Source organism: Acanthochromis polyacanthus, chromosome 21, assembly GCF_021347895.1.
Source record: "Acanthochromis polyacanthus isolate Apoly-LR-REF ecotype Palm Island chromosome 21, KAUST_Apoly_ChrSc, whole genome shotgun sequence".
Taxonomy (NCBI): Eukaryota; Metazoa; Chordata; class Actinopteri; family Pomacentridae; genus Acanthochromis; species Acanthochromis polyacanthus.
In genome coordinates, this window is record NC_067133.1 from 19,950,460 (window position 1) to 19,963,506 (window position 13,047).

At 48.7% G+C, this 13,047-nt stretch overlaps 1 long non-coding RNA gene across 1 annotated transcript; it reads left to right on the forward strand.

Annotated features, from left to right (window-relative positions):
- The first annotated feature begins 7,441 nt into the window (after positions 1-7,441).
- Positions 7,442-10,544, forward strand: LOC127531518 (uncharacterized). The gene is made up of 2 exons (XR_007938634.1): positions 7,442-7,883; positions 7,968-10,544. It is a non-coding gene; the product is annotated as an uncharacterized LOC127531518 (long non-coding RNA).
- Positions 10,545-13,047: the final 2,503 nt, after the last annotated feature.

A 13,047-nucleotide genomic window follows, 5' to 3' on the forward strand; every position in this document is an offset into this window, starting at 1 on the left:
ATGCAAAAAGGAGAACAATGGCCACCTTAAATATCCTTTCTCATGATTGGCTCCACCTGTGTATGTAGGTCAAGGGTCAATGAGTTTACCAAACAAATTTTGAGTTCCAATAATTAGTGCTAAAATTATTCAAATCAATAAAACAACAAGGGTGGCCAAATTTATGCACTTGCCTATTTTTGTTTAAATAATTATTGCACATTTTCTGTAAATCCTATAAACTTCATTTCACTTCTCATATATCACTATGTTCGTCTGCTATATGATATATTGAACTGAAATTCCTGATCCGAACAACCAGTGATTTACAAAGGAAAATCTTGAAAATTATCAGGAGTGCCCAAACTTTTTCATACCACTGTATATGACTGAAAGCATGAAATATCAAAAAGTTGTTTAGGGCTGCTGTGGTTTGCACTGTCACCTCACAGACAGACGATCCCAGCCTGGGCCTGGGATCTTTCAGCATGGAATTTGCATGCTTTCCCTGTACATGCATGGGTTTTCCCTGGGTATTCCGGCTTCTTCCCACAGTCCAAAAGCATGCTGAGGTTAACTGTTGATTCAAAATTGTCCGTAGATGTGAATGCGAGTGTGATTATTTGTCTAGATATGTAACCATGTGATGGACTGGTGACCTGTCCAGGGTGTCCTCTGCCTTCATCCTAAGTCAGCTGGGATAGACTACAGCCCCCTGTCTTTATGTTTTTTATCTTTCTCAAAGCTAAGCACTCCCTGAATCATGAAAATAAACTTTTTTTTTTTTTAAATGTTGGCATGTCGATAAGGTGGTTGATTTTGTTTGTTTGGTTTTGATGATCTTGAGGAAAGTAAGCAATTAACACCATGACTGAGCAATTCTACACTGAAACTGCAGTTTATTAATGACAGTCTCAAAATCACAGATTCCAGAGCATCATATATAACGAATCAAAGGAACCAATGTTGTCAATTTGCAAGGTAGAGCTTTCTGTGTCATTCTTCTTTTTCCAATTTCCAGTTTGAACATCTAGGGCTGAAATTATCCAGTATTCTAACTTTCCGTTTTGTAGCTTTACTGCTCAAGCTGCAGCAAGAACAGAGAAGATGTAGACAATTGTTGACTTCATCAGTTCTGAACTTCTAAATTAGGCAACGATGTAGGGAAAAAAAATCAAGCCATTTTAAAGCAGGAGGGGATTATTTACATGGAAGGAAAACTTCTAAATGTGAGTTTTTATGGGTTTAATCAATACCTGCAGAAGGACTTTAGAAGTGATGGTAAGCACTGAATGTGCGGTGACTTATTTTTGGATTCTGTGATGCTTTTTGTTGCGTGTCCAGAAGGGAGCAGTCTTGTCTTATGAAGCACTTGAGCTCTTCAGCACCATAGTCTGAAGCAGCAATATCAGCATCATAATTTGGCTGTTAACTCAGGATATCTGTTCCCACGTAATATGTTCAAACAACAAACACGATGCCCTTTAAAATGTCAGGATTGGCCAGATATGTCTTGGTGTAAGTTTATCTGAGCTCATCAAGTATTTTCAGCAACTGTAAATTTAAAAGAAATCACATTGGTCATATAGCTAAGGTCACAGGTGTTTCTAAATCACCTTAAGAAAAGCATTATTGCTCAATTTTTGATATCTGAATATATTTTGCATAACCTTGTGTAGATAAAATACTGATAAAAATGGTGACTATAACTTTCTATCTGTTTTGCCAAGGTGGACTCACGAAGCTTTTGGGAGGAGCTATGATAACACAATGCGCCCCTGTGAACAGGACAAAGTAGTTACATCCTCCCATCAGGAGTGCCCTCTGGCTCAGTGTCATAAGGCATTAATGGGCCAACAGGTGGGTCTGCACATCACTGCCACAGGGTCCACAGGCCTCGGGGAGTAAACGATACAGAGAAATGACTGTTTTCTGCCCTCATTAATCTCCAAAGTTGAAAATTGAGTGGGGCGGGGGATCCCTCAGCCTTGATCTCGACCTTTTGACCTTGCCAGATCATTTGTTTTCATTAGTCCCCACTCAGATGAACTGGCAAGTCCCTGATCCAGACACCCACACTGGTCCCCCTCCAAAACCAGGGAGAATTTCTGAAAGCATATCCAGGGGTGTCGTCATGACTCCAAACCCAGCCCCCTCCCCAAACTTACTGCTTCAGAGTGTCTCTGGACACTTCTAAATCAGCAAGGGTGATTCTTTACATCCGCTGGCCTGTCTGAGAAACTCTCTCACCGGTAATCCCTGCACAATGAACAGGATGATCTTGTGTAGAGAAGCAAGAAGGGCAAACATAAAATTAAATTACAAGTGGATTTTGGGGTGCATTCAACACTCAGATATCATTTAAAAAAAGCCTCTTAAGTGTCTAATCTGTTTGTGGCATGTATCTCATCAGAGCACAACAGAAATGAAAAAATAAAAGAACAACAATTCTTCATCTGCTCTCCTGCTGTTCCTGTCACTGAGTGGGATGACTTAGTGTTCTTCCTCGAACTCTAATGCTCCTCTGCTGGGCAGCTGGGGACTAATTGGCTCCCGGTTCTCCTAATGAAGCCTTCCCTCAGGTCATGACCTTTCCACCTGATGACCCATTGCTGCGACTGATATGTGGGCTGCTCTTTGACAGTGACCTGGTCAGACGGATGGCCCGTGGTTCCTTCACTGAGGCGTGGCGTTGCAGTCGCTCCCGCAGAGCAACAAGGCCTTTGCCGGCAGCCGTTGGATGGGTTAGGTCTTGCTTGAAATGAAACGCCGGCGTGTGTGTGCATGTGGTGTGTGTTCGCTTTGCTCAAAACAAACAAGGGCAGGGTTTTTAGGAAGGATCTAATGCCACGTTATGAGCTCAGGTTAAAAGCTGCCCAGTCAACAGAGAGAAGATTTGTGGAGTTGTTGTGCACATCATGCTTGTGTTTTATCTTCAGACACGTAGCATCATATTACTCAGATCAATCAGTCTTGGTGTGAGGGGTGCGCTGCTACAAGGCTTTGGTCTGTCATTAAAGAAAAGTGTGGCATATTCATCAAGGAGGTGTGTGCAAGTCAATCAGCAAACACAGCAAGTCCTGCTCACTCTGGCTATGACTCAGTCCTCTTTAAAGTAGAGACAAATTCACTTTCTTGATTGTCCCACCTCAGATATATTCCCATTGATTACTGGTGTTTGGATTTGAATCAATCATCTTGCAAAAAGCAGAGTGGTACGCCTTTCTTTGTTGTTAATATAGTTCTTGTCTCTCAAAGACTGGGTGTGGAAAGACAAAGTTCACCATAGGCATTAACATCAGCCTTTCAGGTAAGCCTGAGCGCCGAGGCCAGTCTTTGTGGTGTGTCTTTAAAGTGTTATCTTGGGACATAATGAGCCCCAGCAAGCCTAGCGCCGAGCCTAATGAAAATGCTGTGACATCTGAGGGGGAAAGGTATTACAGGTCTAAACTATGGGGGCTGTTTTGACATGCATCAATTGACAGAAAATGATGGTTATCCCAAACACCTCTCAGACACTCTAAATGGCAGGTCTGCTGGCCTGGAGTTGAGAGACACAAGCTGTGTCCTAAATACTGACACTGTGTTGGACACACCAGTAGCTGGATTAAAAAACAAACAGACAAAAAACCCAAACATAATACTTTTTGTTCTGGACGAAGCAGAGGATGACAGTGACTGTTTCTCTGTAGCAGGAAATCTCATGGGTTCTATTTATACAGCAAGGTGCGGACATAAAATGGAGAGGATGTTGCTGTCAGATCAGCTGTCAGGGTGTTATCTTTCACAGCACATCACACAGTTCTTTGAGGATGCAACCATACCGTAATAGTTGATAATTGTACCTGAGAGCTATGAAGAAAGTGTCACGGTTCCGCTCCTCTGTCCTGTCTGTTTGGTTGTCTCCCATCCTCTCCTCTGCCCTGTCTCTGTCTGGTTGTCTCCCGTCCGCTCCTCTGTCCTGTCTGTCTGTTTGTCTGGTTGTCTCCCATCCTCTCCTCTGCCCTGTTTGTCTGGTTGTCTCCCATCCGCTCCTCTGCCCTGTCTCTCCCCTACAGCTCGGTGCCTGAGTGGAGTCTAGCTCCTCAAGCTGACTCCACTCAGGTAATCAACTACCTGCACAGCTCCCGGACAGCTGATGATCATTCACTAACGACTCACCTCTGCAATAAAGACCGGCTCAGCCTTCCACTCCCTGCCAGAGCGTTAAACAAGAACCACGCAGTTTGGTTTGCTCTCTAGCCCCCTTCACGATCTGTGTTTGAGTTTCTGCCAACTTCTGACCTTGTTTTCTCCTGCCTCCCCGAGTTCAGCTGTCCGGGATCCCACGCCATCCTCCTACCCCTCCGGCTCTCCCCGACAAACCTTCACCAGTTTCTCCTGCCTGGACCCCCACTCCTGCCTGGACCCCCACTCTTGCCTGGACCCCCACTCCTGCCTGGAACCCCCCCCGCTCACCAGTTTCTCCTGCCTGCACCCCCACTCTTGCCTGGACCCCCACTCCTGCCTGGAACCCCCCGCTCCTACACCCTGGTTTTCCCCCACCTAGCCACCATTTTCACCCCCTACAATAAACCACTTGCATTCAGCCAGCCCTGGTAGTGTGGTTTTCTGCTCGGGTCCCCCTGCTCAGTTCGTGACAGAACGCTCTGGCCACAAACGGACCCGGAAAGCACTACCAGGGTTTGGACCAACCTTCTCCTCTCACAGTCGCTGCCAACCCTGCAACCGGATTCCTTCTGCTCTGCCCCTCACCTCATCTCCGGATCCTACAGTTCCCATGGCAGGTTATGACACATCCTCTCCCTTCTGGGGAACCCGTTGGGCAATAAAACTGCCTTCCAAGAGGCACCATGGTTCCCGGGGTTCTGCCTCAGCGAGACCGCACTCCGGCCCTCCGTCTCCAGTCCACACGGGAGCCATCTTTTTGACCTCTGCTCCCCAGACCCGGACCTCTGCTCCCCAGACCCGGACCTCTGCTCCCCAGACCCGGACCCGGACCTCTGCTCCCCAGACCCGGACCCGGACCTCTGCTCCCCAGACCCGGACCCGGACCTCTGCTCCCCAGACCCGGACCCGGACCTCTGCTCCCCAGAACCGGACCCCGACCCAGACCCCAGTTCCACCAACTGAGGACCCTGACTCCCTGCCCTGGACCCAGGGCTCCTCCCTTGTAGTTCTCTTCTCCTGTTTGGAGAACAGCATATACTTTTATGCATTACGTGATCTACATGATGAGTGGAGGAAAGATCCCAGGGAGGAGACTGTGGCCCAGGGCCTTCGACTGGCGGTTCAGCGACCTGGTCTGATTAATTTTCTACCCGACTACATTCAGCAGTTCCTGGACAGCCCCGTCACACTTCCCCATGGCAGCCACTCGCCTCCAGTTCCCGCGGCGGTCGACGCACCGCCTCCAGTTCCCGCGGCGGTCGACGCACCGCCTCCAGTTCCCGCGGCGGTCGACGCACCGCCTCCAGTTCCCGCGGCGGTCGACGCACCGCCTCCAGTTCCCGCGGCGGTCGACGCACCGCCTCCAGTTCCCGCGGCGGTCGACGCACCGCCTCCGGCCCCCAGGGCTTCGGCTGCCTGCAAAAGGCTTAAGGACCCACCGGACCCGGCTCCTCTGCCCTGTCCGGCCCCCGGGCCGTCCGCCGGAGCGGCCCCTCTGCCCTGTCCGGCCCCCGGGCCGTCCGCCGGAGCGGCCCCTCTGCCCTGTCCGGCCCCCGGGCCGTCCGCCGGAGCGGCCCCTCTGCCCTGTCCGGCCCCCGGGCCGTCCGCCGGAGCGGTCCCGCCTGTCTGTCAATCCCCAGGACCGTCCTCTGGAGCAGTCTATACTGGCTTTACCGCCCCCGGGCCGTTCCCCTGGACGATCCACCCTGTCTGTCAAGTCCTGGCCCGTCCGGCCTCCAGGCCACCCTCTGAAGCGGGCCCTCCGCCCGGTCCGGTCTCGGCCTGTCCCGCCTTCGGGCCGTCCCCCGGAGCGGTCCCTCCGGCCCACTCATCCCCAGCCAGTCCGACCTACGGTCCGCCCGCCGGAACGGACCCTCCGCCTACCGGAACGGACTCACCGGCCCACTCATCCCCAGCCAGTCCGACCTACGGTCCGCCCGCCGGAACGGACCCTCCGCCTACCGGAACGGACTCACCGGCCCACTAATCCCCAGCCAGTCCGACCTACGGTCCGCCCGCCGGAACGGACCCTCCGCCTACCGGAACGGACTCACCGGCCCACTCATCCCCAGCCAGTCCGACCTACGGTCCGCCCGCCGGAACGGACCCTCCGCCTACCGGAACGGACTCACCGGCCCACTCATCCCCAGCCAGTCCGACCTACGGTCCGCCCGCCGGAACGGACCCTCCGCCTACCGGAACGGACTCACCGGCCCACTCATCCCCAGCCAGTCCAGCCTACGGTCCGTCCTCCGGAGCGGACCCTCCGCCCTGTCCATCCCCGGCCTGTCCAGCCTACGGTCCGTCCTCCGGAGCGGACCCTCCGCCCTGTCCATCCCCGGCCTGTCCAGCCTACGGTCCGTCCTCCGGAGCGGACCCTCCGCCCTGTCCAGCCTACGGTCCGTCCTCCGGAGCGGACCCTCCGCCCTGTCCAGCCTACGGTCCGTCCTCCGGAGCGGACCCTCCGCCCTGTCCAGCCTACGGTCCGTCCTCCGGAGCGGACCCTCCGCCCTATCCAGTCCCCGTCCTGCCCTGCTCTCAGTTCAGTCCGGTCCGGTCCAGTCCCCGTCCTGCCCTGCTCTCAGTTCAGTCCGGTCCGGTCCAGTCCCCGTCCTGCCCTGCTCTCAGTTCAGTCCGGTCCGGTCCAGTCCCCGTCCTGCCCTGCTCTCAGTTCAGTCCGGTCCAGTCCCCGTCCTGCCCTGCTCTCAGTTCAGTCCGGTCCAGTCCCCGTCCTGCCCTGCTCTCAGTTCAGTCCGGTCCAGTCCCCGTCCTGCCCTGTTCTCAGTTCAGTCCGGTCCAGTCCTCAGCTTCGCTCAGCTCAGTCTCAGTCCAGTCCTCAGCTTCGCTCAGCTCAGTCTCAGTCCAGTCCTCAGCTTCGCTCAGCTCAGTCTCAGTCCAGTCCTCAGCTTCGCTCAGCTCAGTCTCAGTCCAGTCCTCAGCTTCGCTCAGCTCAGTCTCAGTCCAGTCCTCAGCTTCGCTCAGCTCAGTCTCAGTCCAGTCCAGTCCTTTCCTTCGCTCAGCCCAGTCTCAGTCCAGTCCTCAGCTTCGCTCAGCTCAGTCTCAGTCCAGTCCAGTCCTTTCCTTCGCTCAGTCCAGTCCAGTCCTTTCCTTCGCTCAGTCCAGTCCAGTCCTTTCCTTCGCTCAGTCCAGTCCAGTCCTTTCCTTCGCTCAGTCCAGTCCAGTCCTTTCCTTCGCTCAGCTCAGTCTCAGTCCAGTCCAGTCCTTTCCTTCGCTCAGTCCAGCCCTGCCCTCAGCTCCGCTCAGTCCAGTCCGGTCTTAGTTCAGTCCCTCCCGTCCTTCCCTCCTGTCTGTTCCCCTTGTTTTCTGCCCTTCCTGTCCTTTTGGTTCCATCTGGTCCCTGTGTCTGTGTGCGTGTCTCTGTCTGCTCCTTGGTTGCCCCGGTAGGTTTGGTTGGGTCCATGGGGCGCCGGGAGGCGCCCGTTGAGGGGGGGGTACTGTCACGGTTCCGCTCCTCTGTCCTGTCTGTTTGGTTGTCTCCCATCCTCTCCTCTGCCCTGTTTGTCTGGTTGTCTCCCATCCGCTCCTCTGCCCTGTCTCTCCCCTACAGCTCGGTGCCTGAGTGGAGTCTAGCTCCTCAAGCTGACTCCACTCAGGTAATCAACTACCTGCACAGCTCCCGGACAGCTGATGATCATTCACTAACGACTCACCTCTGCAATAAAGACCGGCTCAGCCTTCCACTCCCTGCCAGAGCGTTAAACAAGAACCACGCAGTTCGGTTTGCTCTCTAGCCCCCTTCACGATCTGTGTTTGAGTTTCTGCCAACTTCTGACCTTGTTTTCTCCTGCCTCCCCGAGTTCAGCTGTCCGGGATCCCACGCCATCCTCCTACCCCTCCGGCTCTCCCCGACAAACCTTCACCAGTTTCTCCTGCCTGGACCCCCACTCCTGCCTGGACCCCCACTCCTGCCTGGAACCTCCTGCTCCTACACCCTGGTTTTCCCCCACCTAGCCACCATTTTCACCCCCTACAATAAACCACTTGCATTCAGCCAGCCCTGGTAGTGTGGTTTTCTGCTCGGGTCCCCCTGCTCAGTTCGTGACAGAAAGAGATGAAAACATGCATTACCTTTAATATAGCATGGAGACAAGACTCTGGTGGAATTATGTATATTCTTCTAATCTTTTTCAGAAAAAATGTGAAAACATGCACAAAAATCAATCTGAACACCGTTACAAGAAGAAATGCGAAAAGGAAGTAAAACATGGAGCATCAACAGTAATAAGGTGCTCAAAGCATTGAAATAACATGACAAGCAAACCTGAGAAGTATTGCAATCTTTTTTATGTTTATGTTGATCTGGATGAAGCCATTCTTCCCTATGAGTTAACCTTCAGGATGTATTCTCACTGAGCCTGTCATATGAGAGTTTCATGACCTGAGCACCAGTTCAACTACTGCACATTACGTAAATTGTCGTCATTATTGTTTTATCATCCTTTAACATTTAACGGAAAGCAGTTCACAAAAGTGACAGGTATTCACCTGTGGCAAGCTTACTGACATGTTAAGTCTTGCATTAACACTATCTTCCTGGCATGCTACCCTTTGTCACTCTGTTTTTATTTTTTCATGAATGCCAACTCAATAACTGCGTGCCGAGGTGTGGTGAGATCCAGCTGCAGTGTATTGTGAATGTGTTTGGAGAGAGTGCATGCATATACATGCAAGCACACGCAATAAATGCCAGGTTTTGCTTGAAAGAGAGTCTGAATATGGAGGAGATGCCTTTGAGAAGAGATACGTTTTTTACTGTTTGTCGGATCAATGTGTGGAACTTTTTAACCCACATAACTTTGGAAATGGATCATTTTCAAGTCAAGTTGAAGTGCTACTCATGAATAATCCGCTGCTTGTCCTTGGGTTTTATGTTTTACTGTATCTGTGTACTACTTGTAATTAAAGATAAGACCACAGAAAATGGCAAATTACAGGTCAGTAATGAGAAATGCAATGCAAAGATTAACACCTTAATGTAGACGTCCCCCCTTGCGGAAGTTTTAATGTTTTCATTCTTCACTGACTGACAGAGTCAGCTTTTTATGGACTTGTTTTTCCTACTGATTTATATTTTGCACTTGAGCTCCACTTTCTCTGTCAGGAATGCACTTACTGTCTTTTTAGATTCAGTCCCAAGATTGTGTCTTTTGTGAACATGTCATCAAATGGAAAATTTCTAGTTGCCTTGCACATCATTCTGAATAAATCTCACACATTCAACATGACATAAAAAGGATCTTTGAAAACTTGGGGATCTGTAATAGAATTTCAAACTGTGTTTTGTTTTTATTTATTTATTTTTACTTTTGTTTTGAGTGTTTGAACAAGATTTGGATGGACAGCATAAGATTGTAATTACCAACCCACTGGTGGAACACTGTTTGTTACTAGTTCAAATGTCAATGCATCACTGTCACATTAATTATTGCTGCTCTAACATTGAAAAGTGGCAGAATCTCACAATTTTTCTTCAGTGAAATTTACTGATATATTTTTGAGCCGCACTATTGCTGTTAGCTCCTCATCACGAGGGTGTTGCAGGTGGAGATGGAACATCACTTGTACTGAAATGCATCCTAATAGCTCAATCACACATGCACACCCACACACATTCAGGACATTTGATATGAGACTAATACTGGGAAACCAAGGCCTTGAGGCAGCCTTGGCATTTCATGGATCTGAGAGACAGATTGAGCTCAGATGGTTCAGGATTTATGATGCGAGGCGAGCAACCTGAGGGACAAGCCAGCTCCTCCCTGAGCTGGCAGCCACTAGTGATGGAGAGATTTACAGTCAGGATATTAAAGGTGATTGCTCATAAACCATGGGAAAAGAAAAATGTACATATAAATGCCATATTCTTGTAGACAACTGAATTAAAATGTAGGAACTCCTAGATTGTGTTCTATCTTGAAATTTCAGAGAAAACAAAACATATGTGAACAATGACCATAAGTCAAATGTTAACAGAGCTATGAATCCCTAACTAAAGACCTGTGTGGTGTATAGTTGGCAAATCATGATCAAGACCTATAGAAAGTATGTATAACAAAGGTGGTTTGTGTGGTCTATGGTGTTTGCCCACTCTTAGTGCCATTGTATGTACAGTAAATCTGGAAGAGGTTGTCTTTTCAACAAACTGTCAAACCCCTATGAAATATGCATACGCTGCACAGGTCTGCAGCGCAGTGCTGTGTTTATCCAATGCTAATGAGCGTGGTTAGCCCTGCAGAAAGAGTTCATGATTGTCAATACAGTGTTTGTACTGGCTCCATGCACCTTCTCCATGCTTTGTTAATGTGGGATCAGTATATTATCATTAAAATGACTGTTTTTGTGGACGTATAGTCCAATAAAGTCAGATTTGCGTGCTTGTCTTCTCAGGATTTGTTTTCAAAAGGTTGTACTCACTGTACTAATCAGCCTTTTTTCCTGTTGATAGTGCTGTTCAGGAATGCAGGAAAACATCAGTGTAAGAGCTTAGGTGACAGACTGACCTTGTTCCTTTCAACCCTGAGCTGAACTCCATTAAGGGCTGCATGCACTCTGTAATTTTACAGACAGCCTCTTATCATGTTTGTCTTGTCTCTTCCTCAGGGGGTTGACTACTTGCCCACAGACCAGCTTTACTTCATTTCAGCTGGCTCTCCATGGAGAATACAATCAACAGATATGGCAACTGCGTGACTGAGTGAAAATTCGACTGGAAGACTAAAACTGACTTTGTACATTTCTAATGAGTGCAGCTGAGAGATAAATAACATGTGTGCTTGAGCTATTTCTGATTTATTTAAGTGGTTTGTCTGGAAATGGCTTGACTACGTTACTCACTCAATCAGGGCAGTGATTGCAAGCATACTAAACTTCAGAATTATGAGTTTTGCAACCCTAAAACAACAGGGATCATTTGCTGTTCAGAAGGAATCACTCAGCTTTAGTACAGCCATACAGACAAATCAACTATTCAAATCAAAGGGTGCACTTTTGTTAAATATTAGGGAGTATTTTGACAGCACTTGGCTTTTCATACTTATACCCTTCAGCGGTTATTCTTGTAACATTTGCTTGCTGCTGTGGCTAAAACAAGAAAGTACAAAATGTTCATGAATACACATTTGATTACCGTGAAATGTGTTTTGCAGTCCTACAAAAATTCCTCTCAGCTTGGTAGCCGCAGTCATACAGGTGACCTGGAGATCATGCACATGTTCCCTCAGCCCTCCCATGAGTGACCTTGTCATATTGTGCCTGTGGTGACAGAGAAGGCCTGGGGCACTGGGATCACACAGCCTTGTCATTTCGGTCCAGATCAAAGGGACTCTGCTCTGGTCTGACAGGAGCCAAGGACCTCGATGAAGGCTGAGGCAAGCAGGGAGTTGGAGAGCAGAGATTGGTCAATGCCAAGAAGTGCTGGCTGGCAAGAAGCTGTATCAGTTACTCTGCGTGAGGAAACTTTGGTCTCTGTCCTGGTCTTCTAGATTTGATCAAGAGATGCTCAAAAATATCTAAGCAAGAAAGCGAGACACATATGTACTTCTAATCTGGAGAAGTGATGTCGAGGAATGAGAGACAAAACATGCCAGGAATGCTGAAAAAAAGCATGGGGAAGAAGTAGTGGGGTGGAAATGTGGAGCATAATGTGTCTTTAGAGGACCTCCTCCACCCAGATGCAGCTTCAGTGAGAAACTTTTGTTGGCTGTTGCTCTGCTTTTTTGTTACCTCAGAGTTTTACTGACATGCAGTGTTTCTCTATTGAAAAATAAATACATTCTGAGAATAAAGATCTAATAATTGAGATGCAAAATTGAAGTAAGTGGTTTATGAAATCAGTTTTCTTGGAAATAGGGGCGGCATGGCTCGGTGGGTAGAGTGGCTGTCTTGTAACTGGAAGGTTGCCAGTTTAATCCTCAGCCCGTTGAGCTCATGTTGAGGTCTCCCTGAGCAAGACACCTAACCCCTAATTGCTCCTGGTGGGTTGTGGTTAGCGCCTTGCATGGCAGCTTCCACCATCAGTGTGTGAATGGGTGAATGTGACGTATCATGTAAAGCGCTTTGGATAGAAGCGCTATATAAATACAGCCATTCACCAAATTCATTTTGTGCTACAATGAGGCATTATTTATCTATATCGCTTGCAGGAGGTTAAATGATCGCATGTGTTATGTGTTTATGTGTCATTTTAAGATATATAATAATTACAGTAATGAATGCAATTCATCACACACGACAGAATCAAAACATTTTTTTTAAGATCTCCCAATTTTTATATGCATGTCCAGTAAACCTGCTGTAAACTGGTTAAGAAAACTCTTCTGCTTCATGTAGAAGAAGCCATGCCTGTTTTTCCTCCTTTATTCTGCAACTGGCTTCACTAGTTTGACTCACAACCCTGGCATCTGATCTGCTTTGCTTTCAAAAGGCCACATCGTGAATTCCTAGACCTTGATATTTTCTCTCATTTCCCACAGGACCATAATGATGCAGGGTTCTTTGTTGAAAGCACCTGTTCTCAGCTCGAATAATGGGCTACATTTTCATCCAGGATATATCCCCTAAGGGACACCCGGCTTGCAAGGCTTCAACTTGAGGGTATCTAGTTGCTGCTGTTGCCAATGTGTGTTCACTGCAACCTTTTGAAGAACTACTAGACAGTTGTGCTCATCGACTGGTAGGATCTGTTTTTGGAAATGGTCACAGGGCAAGGCTGTGGTGTCTTTTGAACTTTTTCATCTGTGTATGCTATTAAAAAGCAGCGGTGGAGGTCAGAATAAATTCACTGAATGGTGCCACATCAATTTCAAATCACCTTGGCTCCATGGTTTGTCACTTATGACACTTGCTGTTTCTTTAAAGGTCTGCAAGTCAGACACCCCC